Here is a 15,911-nt window from a genome sequence, read left to right as displayed (position 1 = left end):
TGATTGCTCCACCTTCATAGGCCTTTTCCCATGTCTGTGTCTTCATGTGCAAATCTGTGTCTTTTTTTTTTTTTTATAAAGACACCAGTCATTTTGGATTTGGGGGCCCCCTCGAATCCAATACAGCTTCATATTAACTTGACTATATCTGCAAAGATCCTATTTCTAAATAAGGTCACATTCATAGGCCCCAAGTAGAAACGAATTTTGGGGAGACACTATCAATCAGTATAGATGATCCATCCAAAAACCATTTTATGACTTTTTCATTTTCAACAAGATTATACTAGTCCTCAGTTACACTCTCTTTCCATCATACTCTGGTACTTGTCCAACATGAAACTGCTTCACTTCTGAAATATTAAATTCATACTTTCCATTCTCTGACCAAACGTTTTTTTTCTTGCTTGCTTGCTTTTCTCCGTTCCTGCTATATCTATACTTCAAATTCTTGAGGCTTCTATGTCAACTTATCCCTCTAATTCTCCTGATGCATCAAGCTCTTCTCATCTCCTCCCACATTCATATTCTGTCTTAGATACTCTGGTCTGTGTTTTGGAAATGCCATCACCATCTCCCTGTCTCACTGCTGTCTTTTTGTCAGACACATCTAACAAAACTTTAAGCCCTGGAAGAAGAGGAATATCTACCTTTGTATCTGTATCCAGGAAGCTCAGCCCATATGCAAAATAATTAATATAATCAATTAGACTGTTATCATCATGAATTTGGTATAAAAAATATGAATTGAGCTTTTAACATTCTGAGTAATTACTCTGGGTATCTATTCAGATTGCTTTCTCACTTCCCTCAACTACAAGTTTCAATTTTTCTGTGATTCATCCTGTCAGTAGCTGACACTGACACAGCTTTCTTTTGGAAATGCATTTTTTGGCTTCCATAATTCCTCTTCTTTGGTACCTCTTCCTGAGTCTTCTCTATAGGACTGTCACATTTTTACATATTTTTAAACATTGATATATTAGTGAAACTCAAGTTTCTTTCTAAATGAATTTTGTTATCATTCTACATGCATACTAAGAAAGCAACATTATCATTTTTATTGTTTTCCATTATAATTTATATACTGAAGATTTCCATTTTTGGGGGGAAGAATTCTCTAATTTTATATCTGTCTTCTAAGCGGCAGGCTACATACCCAAATGCTTACTGGATACCTTCACCTGGATGTTATGTTGGTCAGTTCAGGCTGCCATAGCAAAATACCAAAAGCAGGGTGACTTAAACAATAGAAATTTCTTTCCTACAGTTCTGTTGCTGGGAAGTCCAAGATCAGGGTGCCGGGATGGTGAGACTCTGTGAGAGCTGTCTTCCTGGCTTGCAGATGGCTGCCTTCTCAATATGTCCTCACATGGCAGGGCAGAGACAGAGGACAAGTTCTTTGTTATCTCTTCATATAAAAGCACTAATCCTTTCATAAGGGTGCCATCCTCATGATCTCAGTTATACTTATTTACTACAGAAAAGTCCATCTCCAAACACCACCACTGTGAGAGTTAAGGCTTCAACATACGAATTTGCAGGGGGACACAATTTAGTCCATGGTAGATGTCTAAAGGATCAGCTGTATCATGTTGCAAGATCAATCGCACCCTGAAATACATAATTACACTAATATGTATCCCACATTAAAAAGCTTATCATCATATTTGACCTTTCCTCTTCCTGCAAACACCAAGCCTTGTTATCTAGTCATTTAAAAAATAGTTATTGAACACCAATAGTATATCAGGCACTGTGCTAAGCTCTGGGTCAACCATTAGGAGAAAGAATAGGTGTAATTCACATCCCAAATACAACGAAGATTCTGGTGTTGCACACAAATCACAAGCATTAGTCCTGTAACCATGCAAATATATATAATGTTACAAGTATGATGAGTATTATGAATGGTAGGGACATAGTATGATAATAGCACAACTTAAAGATGTCAGAGAAGGATATCCTAAGCGAAGACTGGGCTGAGATGCAAAACAAAGGTAAAGATTTATCAGGTGGAAAGGAAAGAAGGGGCACAGGATTAGCAAAAGCTCCACGGGAAGAAGAAAAAACTGTCGGAACAGAGACTGTAAGCCAGTAGGGTGGTGTGATATAAACTTGGCAGTATATGTAGGGTCAGAAATGAGCAAGGCCTAGTAGGTCTTGTTAAATGATTTTATTTTCAGTTTAGCAGAGCTTTTGAAACATTTTAAGGGAGAATGTGGCATGATTAGATTTACATTTCAAAAGGACTCGTTTGTCTGCAGTGAGGAGAGCAGGTTATGGAGGAACCAAAAGCGTGTTAGAAAACTATCAGTCTTCCAGAGAAGAGATAATGGTAAGGGACAAGAGTGCTATCACTGTGAAATGGAGCAAGACACAGAGACTTAATAGATATTCAGATAGTGACTTAGTCTGCTTGGGCTGCGGTACCAAAATACCATACACTGGATGGCTTAAACAACAGAAATGTATCTTGTGAACTCCTGGAGCCCAATAAGTCCAACATAAATGTGCTGGCAAAGTAGACTTCATTCCAATACCTCTTTCTTTGGCATGTGGGTGGCAGCTATCTCATTGTGTGCTTACATGATCTCTTCTTTGTGTTTGCAAAGACAGGAGGGAGAGACAGCAAGCTTTCTGATATACTTTCTTATAAGGATACTAATCCCATTATGAGGGTTCTACTACCATTACCTCATCCAACCCTAATCACTTCACAAAAGCCCCATCTCCACATTGAGGTTAGAGCTCCAACATATGAATTTGTGGGGGAGGGGTTACAATTCAGTCCAGGGAAGGAAGCAAAGTTGACAAGGCCTATTGATGACTTGGGTATGGGGTAGGAAAGTGTCAGGAGGACCTTGAGCTTTCTGGTTTGTATATCTGGGCTCACAGGGAAATGGTCTCTTAAACAGTCTCCTTCATTACCTCTCACTTCAGATGTCTACAGTAGTTTTCTCACTGGTCTCTGAGGATTCCTGCCACTTCGCACCAGTTTCTTTTCCTCATTTTGGTCAGTAGGTCCTTTGCAAACTGAAAATCTAACTTTTTTATGCTTCTGAGTGACACTTAGGATAAAGACCAAATCTATGATATTATCCTCAGAAGAAATTCAGTCATCTGAACTTTTTGGAATCTTCCAAGACCCATTTCTTGCCTTGTTCTACTGGTGTCACTCTAAGCAATACTTGTATTGGAATTATTTTCAGTTTTGTAAATGTTCCATGTTCCTTCTAGATCTTGGAATTTGCACATGTCATCCCATCTAATCAGAAGGGCTTCCACTTCTCATCCTACTTCTTGTGGGTTAACTCTTATTCGTTTTTCAAGGGTCAGCTTAGATGTCACTTCTCTAAGGAAGTCTTCTCTTAACGCTCCTCCTTCCGAATACTTAATATAGTCCCTGACTTATTTGCATCTTCCTAGCACCTTTTATTTATTTTGATTGCAGTATTCCTTAACCATTTTTATTTGTTTGTTTTTGATGATTATTTATTTATCTATGTCTTCCTGGATTATGAACACTTTGAATGTAGGAGCCATATTTTGATCATTGTATTGCTAGAATCTAGTACTGTAGAACCTCAATAAACAATTTGTTTGTTTATTTGTTTTTTTAAAGTTTATTTATTTTGAGAGAGAGAGAATGGGAGTGAGGGAAGGCAGAGAGATAGGGAGAGAGAGAGAATCCCACACAAGCTCCACACTGTCAGCACAGAGCCTGATGTGGGGCTCAATTTCATAAACCCTGAAATCATGACCTGAGCGAAGATCAAGAGTCGGATGCTTCACAGATTGAACCACCGTGCCCCTTGATCCTCAATAAACAATGTTGAGGAATAAATTGCATGCATTAATACATAGATTAATGTAAATGTTAAATTGTATAATAGGTAATTTGGATTTAATTTGCATGCTCCATTGTATAATTATACCTGTGCTACTCCAGAATTCCTTCATAAGAGACAAATTTGATAATATTTTTAAAACTTTCCTTTCTTTTTATAGCCTGATTTAAGTCATTTAATTGACTAGTTTTCCAGGGAACATTCTATATTTGCAACAGATTGTAAGTTTATAGTGCTTCTTTTATGTGAATAAAGTTTGCATTTTATTACTAATAGCTAACATCTATTGATTAGGTATAACACATATTCTAGGCACTGTTCCAGGTTTTTATACATTAATGCAATTCTAATATATGTAATGTAATGTAATTGAATATAACAATGCTATATAAGAGATATTGTTAGTATTATTTTCTATATGAGGAAAATGAGACACCGAGAGTTTAAGTAACTTGTGCAATCACATTCTAGTAAGGGCCAGAGTCAGGATGTGAATGCAGCCACACTATCTCCAGAGTCTGTGCTCTCATTCCCTATACCATATTACTTCCCAGTCTCATGTATAGTATGAAATAAACAGAAAACTTTTTTTTTTAACCATGTTATACTCAGGAGAATGACCAGAGAGTCCACAGAGTATTAGAAACAACGCATATTTTCCCCAAAATGATACTTAATGGTTTCCTTCTGTAATTACATATGCTCCAAACATTTCCAGAGCTTCTAAAATATAGTTAAGTACAAAAACAAAAAGGAATTTTACTCAGGACCTAGCTGAAGAATAAATGAGTACAGCTCATATGAAAATTAAAGGAAGAAAGATAACAAAAAATTTTAAAATCCTTGGACCATGTCCAAATTCCTTTACCCTCCAGACACCGGTAAATGCACTATGAGGAGCTGTGTGAATTTAACTTCTATTTGAGACAGTACTTGATGGAGGTACATTGATAACTTTTGATGGAGCAATTATCATTGAGGAATAGGCCAAGGCCTATAGTTTTAGAGCTATTTTTCATTCTATACAAAATGGGTAGAAGGAGTGGTTGAGTAATGGCTTTTTCTTTGGAATATAATTATTATCTTTTCACAGTTATGGAGATCAATTATACACAAATATTATATAATAGCAACAGTTTTGGCAACAAAAAGCAGTAACTAGCACCAATTGTTATTCCAATTTTTAGTTGTTCTACAAATACTAGAGGAATAAAAGAGGTTTATTTCCTACTTCCCTTTCCTTATTCTTCTCAATGGGAGAAGAGCCTAATTTCAAACTAACTAGACAGATTTTACCTTTCATGATGGATATATCAAGTAATAGGAGACACAATAAAGCTACAGTTAACAAGAATGATTTAGAAGAAAATACAGAGGGTGTCTTACAGAGGGTGTCTTTCAGTAGATTTATTTATTTCTTCAACAACTTGTTTGCCAAAGTCATTACAATATTATGATATTTTATTATATTAATCAATTAATTCATATATTCATTTAACAGATACTTGCTGAAGCTTCTCTGTACATGACAATCTTTCCAGTGATGTGTATCCAGTGGTTCATAAGATACATATAAATACTTACCTTCATGAAGCTTGTATTCTGTGGAAAACACCAACAAAATAACTACTACAGAAATATGTGGCATATTAAATAGAAGTAACTTTTATGGAGAAAAATAAAGCAAATAAAAAGGATAAAAATGCTAATTAGAGGGTAACTAGAGAAGAGATATAGGTGAAGGCTTAAAGGATAAAGCAAACAACATGAGTATATGTAGGAAAAAAAACTCTGTAGGCAAAGCAAAGGGCAAATAGTATTCTTTCTGTATTAGTGCAAAAAGGATGTTCATATTCCTGGAGCAGAAAGAAATAGGGACAAAGCAACAAGAGACAAGTAAGTAAGTAATAACCATCCAGGTCTAAGACATTTTATCATGAGTGACATAATATGCCACTAGAAGGTTTTGAGTAACAGAACAATATCACCCTCTATATCTTAACAGGATCACCCTGGTTGCTATGTTTGGAAATAAATAAGAAAGAGTCAGGGAGATTAATTGGTGAGCTAGAACATTAGTACTGGCAAGAAATGATAGTGTTTGAACTTGGGTTGGTGACAAATGTTCAGATGCTGGGAAATATTTTGAATGTAAAGCAACAAGATTAAACGTGAACTGTGTGTGCAAAAGCAAATCAAGAATGACTCAAGATATTTGGGCTGTATGCTTGGGATCATTACTTTTGCTATTAACTGAGATGGGAAAAAATGGAAGATGAGGGAGTTTTTTTGTTTATTTTTTTGTTTTTGTGGGGTTTTTTTTTTGGTATTTGTTTTTGTGTTTTTTGGATGTGTGTGTTAAGCCTGAGATGAATACTACACACTCAAGAGGATATTTCATGTAGGTCATTGTGTATAAAAGTGTGAACTTTCAAGAAGAGATCTTGTTTTGTAATACAAATTTGGAACTCATCATCTTATAGATGATAGTTAGCACTATGAAAAAAGATGGAAACAACAATGGAGTAGAGATATAGACCTGTACTGTCTAATGTGGCACCCACAACCACGTGTGGCTATTGAGCATTTGAAATATAGCTACCATCAATTGAGATGTGCTGTTAAGTGCAAAATATACATCAGATTTCAAAAACTTAGTGTGCAAAAAGAATGTAAAATATTTCACTAAAACTTCTATTTAGGTAAATATTAAAATATTATCTAAGGACACTTGTGTAAATATATTAAAATGAATTTCACCTATTTGTTTGGTAGTTCACATTTCTATTGGACAGTGTAGATATAGAGAAAAATGAAGTCTAAGAATGGAGCTCTAGGGAATTCCTAGATTAAGATATTTGCAAAATAAGAAGAAACTAAAGCATAGATTGAGAGAGGCAGTTAGTAATATGAAACACAGATGCCAGGAAATGCTTGCATCCAGAAAGTCAAATGAAGAAAGTTATCTCAGGAAGGAAGGAGTGGACACNACAGATGCCAGGAAATGCTTGCATCCAGAAAGTCAAATGAAGAAAGTATCTCAGAAGGAAGGAGTGGACATGAAGTTTATCTACCATGTCCAATTTTTGACTAACTGTGATACTTGAAATAAATCTAAGGTTGAGAATTGACATTGAATAGCAATATGAAGATCATTGGTTGGGGGCAAGAATAATTTCTGTGAAGCTGTAGGGTGAAAGCCTAATTGAGAGAAATAGAGGAAAGAGAATGGAGGAAATGAACCTAAAAAGCTCTTTTGAAGTGTATTGTGGTAAAGGGGAGACAATCATTGAAATGCTAGTTGGAGAGGGCAGTACATGGGGGTTGAAAGACATCTTTTTAGGAAGGGAAACACAGCAGCATAATTTTTATGCTGACATAGTGATTCAGTACTGGAAGAGTAATGTTCATGTAGGAGAACTGTTTTGGTGATTTCCTTATTAGTCTACAAGTGTTGGAATCTAGAGCAAAATGCAGGTGAGTATACACAGCTGATTTGCTCACAGAATACTTAAAATTTAGGGGGGATTGTGACAAAGCATATGTGCATGGAAGGGAATTTGGTACTTAAGAATAAACACAAGTGAGGGGCACTTGTGCTGGGAGTCACACCGGCCTCACTGGATGAAAGTCACAGCGAGGAAATGGCAGCATTTGCACAGCTCCTGCCATGAGTAATGAAAACTGGTATCTCCTTCTGCTACTACTGGTTCATGTTGGAAATGAGCCTGCTGGTATTGACCAGGCCTCACAATATTCCAGATCAGACCGATATTCCCCACAGACTCTTCTTAAGGAAAAGCATATTCCTGCCTTTTTAAAAGAGACTTCAGATGAAAGCATTGTGGATGATTGTCAAAAAGCTCTTCCTCTGGGCCTTGCAGATCCAAGACTTACATAATAAAGGGGGCTAAGAACACAAGAATTACAATTGAGTCTGGCCCTGAGACAAAGAGCCTAATTTAGAGTTAAGAACCGATATCCACCCCCAACCCAATTGTTTCTGCTTGGAGCACTAGCCTCCCAAGGCATTTGTGATCAGTATTCGAGTGACTTATTCTGGTCTTGAATATGCTGATTGTTCCCTGTGAAGGAACCTATTGAGGAACTTCTTTTGTGATTATGGGAGAAAAGGTGTTTCCTGAAAGACCTGTTTTTCTTAATACTTCTTAAACATGCTATAGTCCTCTGCTCACAAAGAAGTAACTTCACCCTTTTTATGCTAAAAACATTGTCTTGTATGCTAAAGATACCTTCTTTTCCCATAGGATAAGCATCTAAATCCCCTACCTCAATCACTATTGATAAAGGTTATGCAGAAGTCTTCTACAAATCTATGTTCTCGGGAATTCTTACATATCAAAGAAGTCTATCATCAGAAATTATTGTCTAAGGCAAATGTCACTTCTGTGCCATCCCCCAAGCACTTAATTATAAAATAAAATTGAGCCCCAGTCAGAGCAGAGATGCCTGCCTGGTGACCAGAAAGATTCTCGTGGCTGTCTCATCCCTCCCTCGCTGACACCATCCATCCTTCAGGGAATTCTGGGCCCTGCTGGAGCTGGCCTCTGGCACACTTGGGTAGCTCAGTCAGTTAAGTGTCTGACTCTTGATTTCAGCTCAGATAATGATCTCATGGTTTGTGAGTTTGACCCCCTGTTGGGCTCAGGGCTGACAGTGCAGAGCCTGCTTGGGATTCTCTGTCTCTGAGCCTCCCCTGCTCCCTCGCTCTCTCTCCAAATAAATAAATAAACAACAACAACAAAAAAGAATAAACACAGGTGAGGGTAATAGTTGGGAATTCACCCTTTAAAAATGTAAAAAGATAAGATATAGAACAGAGGTAAAAAGTAAAACAAAACAAAACAAAACAAAACAAAACCCCTAGAACTTTAATGTAAAAATCTGCCTTTAAATCATATACACTAAAAAGATTATTCTTGGGAATTACAAAGCAGTGTGCTCCACAGTATTATTTATTTTATTTAAAGAAGCAGTGAACTCTAAAGGAGAGAGGGGTTAAAGAGAACAACAGAGTTGTCCCAATGATGGATGATACTTTGGCTTTGCTTTACTTTCATGAGCATACTTTGAAAGTTTTGTTTTCCCTGTTGATTGTAGTTACATTAAGTAATTAATAATGAACATATGTTAACATTAAGACCAACATAAAACCTTTGGTTGCTTGAAGATGGAGATAGAATGGCTGTATTGCAAAATTAAAACTTTCAACTTTTGTATAAAGAAATAGATTCAAGTTTATGGTTCTTGAATGGCTATTAAATAATTAAAAATCCAAAGCACTGACTATTTCTAAATACTTGCTTTCAAGAGAAGGAGTAAATATAATACATGTGATTCCCATTACTTAATTAATTTTAAATTAAACATGTATTATTGAATACCATATGCTAAATACTGTGATATGGAAGTGGATGAAGACATTATCCTTGCCTTTGAGAATCATATGCAGAAGCAGAAGAGTCATTCCTTTAAACAAATAATATAATAAACAATAACAGAGCACCAGTAGAGATTATGATTTGTGATAGATCTCACAAAAATCATGAAACACAGGTATCGAAATTAGTCAAAAAGGAAACTGCTCTTGTAACTTGTGCAATCCATTGTTGATAGCATGGCAGAAATAATTTGAACTCAGTTTGATTTAGTTCCAAAACTTAACTTATTTCATCTAATCCTTATTCCCTGTGACAAGCAAAATAATAATAATAATAATAATAATAAAATAATAATAATGCTGTGTATCCATCTGTTGTTGAATAATAAATTACCTCAAAGCAACACTTAGTTGTTTCAGGGTTGCTCTGGGTCAGGAATCTGAGAATGGTTTTCCTGGGTCCCCTAATATTGGCAATACTGACAATCAAGTGTCAGCTGAAGCCACAGTCATCTCTAGGCTCTACTGGAGGTGAAGCCACCTCCAGACTCACTCATGTGGTTGTTGGCAGGATTCAGTTCCTCTCTGGTTGTTGGACTGAAGAAACTGGCTCCTCATGAGCTGTTGGCTAGAAGCTTGCCTTGGATCTTTGCCACAAGAGCTTCTTCACATAGTATTTCACAACATGGCAGTTTTCTTCATTAGAGAAAACAACAGAGGCCAAGCAAGTTAGAAGCTAGATTTTTTTAACCTAATATTGGAAGTGACATTTCATCCCATTGATTGTATTCTATTCATTAGAAGCAAATAATTAGGTTTGGTTAACATTCAAAGGGAGAAGGTTATACAAGGGTTTGAATGGTAGGACTCATTGGGAGCCATTTTGGAAGCAGCCTACCAGGGTTCACTGAGTGGCTCAGTTGGTTAAGCAGTCGGCTCTTGATTTCGGCTCAGGTCATGAATTCACTGTTAATGAGTTTGAACCCTGTGTTGGGCTCTGTGCTCACTGTGCAGAGCCTGCTTCAGAGCCTCTGTCTTCTTTCTGTCTTTTTCCCCTTCCTCACCCTACCCTCCTCTATCTCAAAAATAAATAAAGGCTAAAAAAATTAAAATAAAAACAAAAAAAGATGCAGCTTACCATAAGGCATATATAAAAAATATAGTAGTAGCTCAGAGAAGTTGTTAAATCTGTTCGAGTGGAGAAAAGAGCTGAAAAGATGCATGACGTGTTGGAGCTATGGGTTGAAGATTGTATACTTTTTAACTAAAAAGTTATTTTGTTTTACGGATTTATTTTTTTCCAGAGGAGAAGTATGGTTAAAACATAGAGGGGGAAAAGAAAGGCACCTGGAAGTTGTAACAATATGGGGAAATATGCTGAGTCAAAATATTATGAAGGAATGTTAGCGATAAAATTATAGAACAAAAGACTTTACATTTTGAGAGGCCATGTATAAATTTGAGTAAATAATGGAAAATAATTATACTGTCTTCACAAGAAAATCGCACGTAAGTATAATATTGTTATTTTTCTGAAACTATTGGTGGATCCAAGTTAAAAACAAATAACTGCCCCCCACCCCGTGCCCCCAGCAATGGTAATTAGGTCCAGGAAAAATTTTGAAGGTCATCTTTACTAGGAAATTGAAATTGTATCCTACAAGTTTTCTGAAGAAACTTTAAGGAAGGCAGTGAGTTGATGACATTCATTACCAATGGGTGCATTGTTACTAACTGATTAGAAGAAAAGAGACAGGTTATGAAGCTATTGTAGTAATCTAGATAGTAAGATAAAGAGACCTGAGTAGAGCAATGATGACTAGATAAGGAGAATGACTAATCTCTAGCAGATATAATCAATTGGATTTATTGACTAATTTAAAATTTGAGTGATATAGAAAGGAGAATGATTTTAGATTTCTGGCTTTACAAGCTGAGTGATAACATTTAGAGAGATAAGCAATATTTTGGTTGAAAGACAAAAACGCATCAACAAATTATGTGTATATTAACAAATGTACCAATTTTCTAGACACAGAGGAATAAATATAATATTGATGAAAACATATATACTTGTATTTGGCTATTTCATAAATACATTGTCTAAGTGCAACATGTGTCTGTAATAGAAATACAAACCATGATTCACATGGTACTTAGAGGAAATAAGAGTTGACAGGGACCATCTACAATAGAAATGAGATACAAAAATGCTGAGAATTCCCAGTGGCTCTCTTAGAATATTGTAGGCTAAATTGATTAATGAAATTGCATTCTTAATTTAATTAATGAAGTTTGTAGCCAGTAAACGCTTCTTTCTATTATTACTCAGACATTCGCTTGACTTCTGTAAGTTAAAGAATATTTCAAATCCTTTTACACTGAGGGTTATTTTTCCTTATTTCATTCGTTCCTTCTTGTTCCTTCTTCTCTTCCAACTCCCTTTGAAAAACCCATCTGGGCTAAGGTGGACAAAGAGAATAGGAGGGAATAGAGCTATGAATTGCTTTCCTTCCCTTCATAATGACAAACCGATGATATATTAAGAATCATGGCCAGGAGGATGACCAGAAGTCTAGGTTTTAGAAATCAGTTCCCTGCCCTTGTGTTCTCCAGCCGCCTCCCCTAACCTCTGACAGACTTAGGGGTTATAATCTAGAGAGAAATATTTTGACCCTTATAAGAAGTTTTTCATAGTGATAAAATGCCACATGAATTCTGATGCTCTTTCATTTGAGCTTTGGCCCGATGATGACTTCAATTTAACTCACTAGAAATGTTAGGGCCATTTGGCTGAACCATTAACGATAAAACATATGTTTACTGAGTTCTTGTGTTAGGAATACAGCAAGGAATATAACATATTTATAAACTATGGCCTTACTCTTCAAAAAACATAAACGTAGTAAATGCAATAAAAGTATATAAATAATTGTAAAGAAAATAAAATTTATAAACAGAACATTACTAATATAAAGTATTATGGAGGTCCAGAGAAAGGAGACATCATACATATCATTAGGAATCCAGATATGTTTCATTTAGATGGTAGAATTAAATATAAAATGCAAAACTATAAAAGTTTAGAAGAAATCATAGATGAAAATATTAGTCAAAGTTAATCTCTCAGGAGATTAGTCTGAGAGTTAGTCTCACAAGAGACTGAGAACACATCACATAAAAGAAAAATTGACAAATTAGACTGCATCAAATTAAGACCTTTTGCTTTGTGAAAGAATTATTGAGAGAAAAAAGGTCAACCACAGAAGTGGAGAAAATACCAACAAAACACGTATCCGACAAAGGACTTGTATTTGGAACACATAAAGATTTCTAAAACTCAAACAATAAAAAAAAAAAAAAGGAAACTTGATGGGGCAATTTGGTGGCTCAGTCAGTCAGTTAAGCATCCAACTTTGGTTTCGGCTCAGGTCATGATCTCACAGTTTGTGGGACTGAGCTCCACGTCAGGCGCTGACAGCACAGAGCCTGCTTGAGATTTTCTCTTCCTTTTTCTCTGCCCCTCCCCCACTCATGCACAGGTACACACTCTCTCTCATTTTCTCTCAAAATAAAAAGCTTTAGAAAAAACATTTAAAAATATATAAAATGAGTAAAATGTCTGGGTACTGTACCAGGAAAGGTATTTTGATGACACATGAAACATACAAAAAGATACTCAACAAAATTGGTCATTAGGGGAATGTAACTTAAAACCACATAAGATGCAGCAAAACAAAAAAAAAAATCAAGACAAAAAATCCTTACAATAACAAGTGTTAGTGAGGATGTAGGGCTGCTGGGACTCTCACGTTTTGCTGATATGAGTGTAAAATGCTACAACTGCTTTGGAAAACAGATTGGCAGTTTCTTATAAAGTTAAACATACACTTATCATATGACCCAATAATCCTCCCCTTAGGTATTTGTCCAAACCTATAATCACATAAAAACCTGTTTCTGAATTATAGCAGCTTTATTCTTAATTACCTAAAATTGAATCCAAATCATTAGTATTTCAATTATTGAATAAGTAAGCAAGCTTTGAAACATCAATACAATAAAAGGAATAAAATATCTATTTGTGCAAAAATATGGACATATCTCAGGTACATTTTGCTAAGTGGAAGACGTTAAACATCAAAAGTTACATATTATATATTTACATAACATTCTCAAAAATGTAAAACCAAAGAAATGAGAACATATCAGTGTTTTTGAGGGATTTGGGGTTCAGGAAGGGGTTGACTACAAATGAGGCACAAATAAAAGTTTAGGGAATAATTGAACAGACATATCATACTGTGGTGGTGGATACTTGACTCTATGCATTTATTAAAACCTATAGAAATTACCTCATAAACAGTGAATCTTATTTCATGTAAATTAAAATTTAATATTTTTTAATTAAAAATACAAGGTCACTGGGTGCCTGGGTGGCTTAGTCGGCTAGCATCTGACGTCAGCTCAGATATGATCTCACGGTTCATGAGTTTGAGCCCTGGGTCGGGCTCTGTACTGACAGCTCAGAGCCTAGAGCCCACTTCGGATTCTGTGTCTTCCTCTTTCTCTGCCCCTCGTCTGCTCACACTGTCTCTCTCTCTCTCTCAAAAATAAATAAGCATTAAAAAATAACATAAAAAATATACAAGGGCACAAAATCCTGTCACTTCAATTTTACTGGTATTACAAACCTAACACAGTTTTATGATCCAGGTTCACAAATACTGTTAATGTGTTCCAACAATAAAATTTTCAGCAACAAAGGGATTTCTGAGAATATGCACTCTTGTTTCCAAGATAGATTAATGAGGTCAGTAGACGAGAGGATATAAGAAATAGGCACACTTAGTCATATCCTCTTCAACTATAAAAATATGAAAGAGAGAAGGACTTCTGAAAGAAGCCAGGGATAAAACACACACATACACACACACACCAGAAAAAGCACACCTTATCTATAGAGGGTAAGAATTACATCTGACCTCTTCTCAGAAACCAGCCAAAGAACAGGAGAGTAGAATGAAATTATTTAAAGAGGAAAAAAACAAAACTACACAACAAAAAACAAACAACAAAAACCCACTGATCTAGAATTCTGTACTTTGCAAAATTATTCTTGAAAAGTAAAGGAGAAATAGGACTTTCTCAAACAAACAGTGAAGGCATTTGTTGCTAGTAGACTTGCCTTGTGAGAAATGTTGGAAGTTCTTTTTGGAGAAGGACAATAATGAGTCAGAATCTTGGATCTACACAAATAAAGAATGAGCATCAATTGAAGAAATAACTGAAGATAAAATAAAAGTTTTTTTCCCTTAATTGAACTAACAGATAACAGCTGCTTAAAAGAATTATAACAACAATGTATTCAACTAGATGTGCTTATGTATGTGCTTACTGTGTTCATATGCTTTTGTATGCTTCTATATCATGGAAATGAATAAAAGCAATGATACAAGCAATCAGAGGGAGGAATTTAAGATTATTTTGCTACTATCAGGTAATAATACTACTTGTGAAGTGATATAGTATTGTTTTAAAGTAGTCTTGGACCGTTGTAAATGTATATTGTAAAATTTAAAGCAACCATTAAAAAGGTAAGAAAAAGAAGTGGGGCGCTTGGGTGGCTCAGTCAGTTAAATGGCCGACTTCAGGTCAGGTCATGAACTCATGAACCGTGAGTTTGAGCCCCACATCAGGCTCTGTGCTAACAGCTCAGAAGCCTGGACCCTGCTCTGGATTCTGTGTCTCCCCCATTCACAGACTCTCTCAAAAATAAATAAATATTTTAAAAGGCTTTAAAAGATAAGAAAAAGAGGTATAACTGATATACTAAAAAAGAGGGAAAATGGAATCATACAAAATATTCAGTTAAAACCAAAAAAAGTGGGGCACCTGGGTGGCTCAGTCGGTTAAGTGTCTAACTCTTGATTTCGGCCTAGGTCACAATCTCAGGATTCATTGTACTGAGCCCCACATTGGGCTCTGAGCAGTTAGCAGATTGGAATTCTTGGAATTCTCTCTCTTCCTCTGCCCCTCCCCTGCTCACTCTCTCTTTTTCCTCTCTTTCAAAAGAAACACATACACACACACACACACACACACACACACACACAGGCAGAAAAAGAGTTGAAGGCAAAAACAGAAACAAAGAACAAGAGCAAGAAATAGAAAGCAGTAACAAATATGGTAGGTATTAACACAACTATACAAATAATCACTTTGAATATCAATGGTCTAAATGCACCAATTAAAAGACAGAGACTGAGAGACTGAGTAAATAAAACAAAAGAAAATTTTAAAAAATGTGACCCAACTATTTGCTATCATAAGAAGATATATATATAATGTATATGTAAGCATACATATGAAATCATATTATTTATATATATAGCAGACACCTGGGTGGCTCACTTTTAAGCATCTAACTCTTGATTTTGGCCCAGGTCATGATCTTTTAGTTTGTTAGATCGAACCCCATTTAGGCTCTGTGCTGGCAGCATAGAGCTTGCTTGGGATTCTCTCTGTCCCTCTCTCTCTGCCTCCCTCTTCCTCTCTCTCTCTTAATAAGCAAACTTAAAAAATACATGTATATTAAAAGTATATTATATATTGAAAGCATATATGTATTATATATGTATATATTATAATAGATTATA

At 35.7% G+C, this 15,911-nt stretch overlaps 1 pseudogene; it reads left to right on the top strand.

Moving 5' to 3' along the window:
- The first annotated feature begins 1,948 nt into the window (after positions 1-1,948).
- The window catches only part of LOC144230136 (josephin-1 pseudogene), a 24,442-nt pseudogene continuing 10,479 nt past the window's right edge, over positions 1,949-15,911 (top strand).

The sequence above is a fragment of the Crocuta crocuta genome, unplaced genomic scaffold (genome assembly GCF_008692635.1).
Source record: "Crocuta crocuta isolate KB4526 unplaced genomic scaffold, BGI_CrCroc_1.0 scaffold83, whole genome shotgun sequence".
Lineage (NCBI taxonomy): Eukaryota > Metazoa > Chordata > Mammalia > Carnivora > Hyaenidae > Crocuta > Crocuta crocuta.
This window is presented reverse-complemented; position numbering and strand designations above follow the sequence as displayed.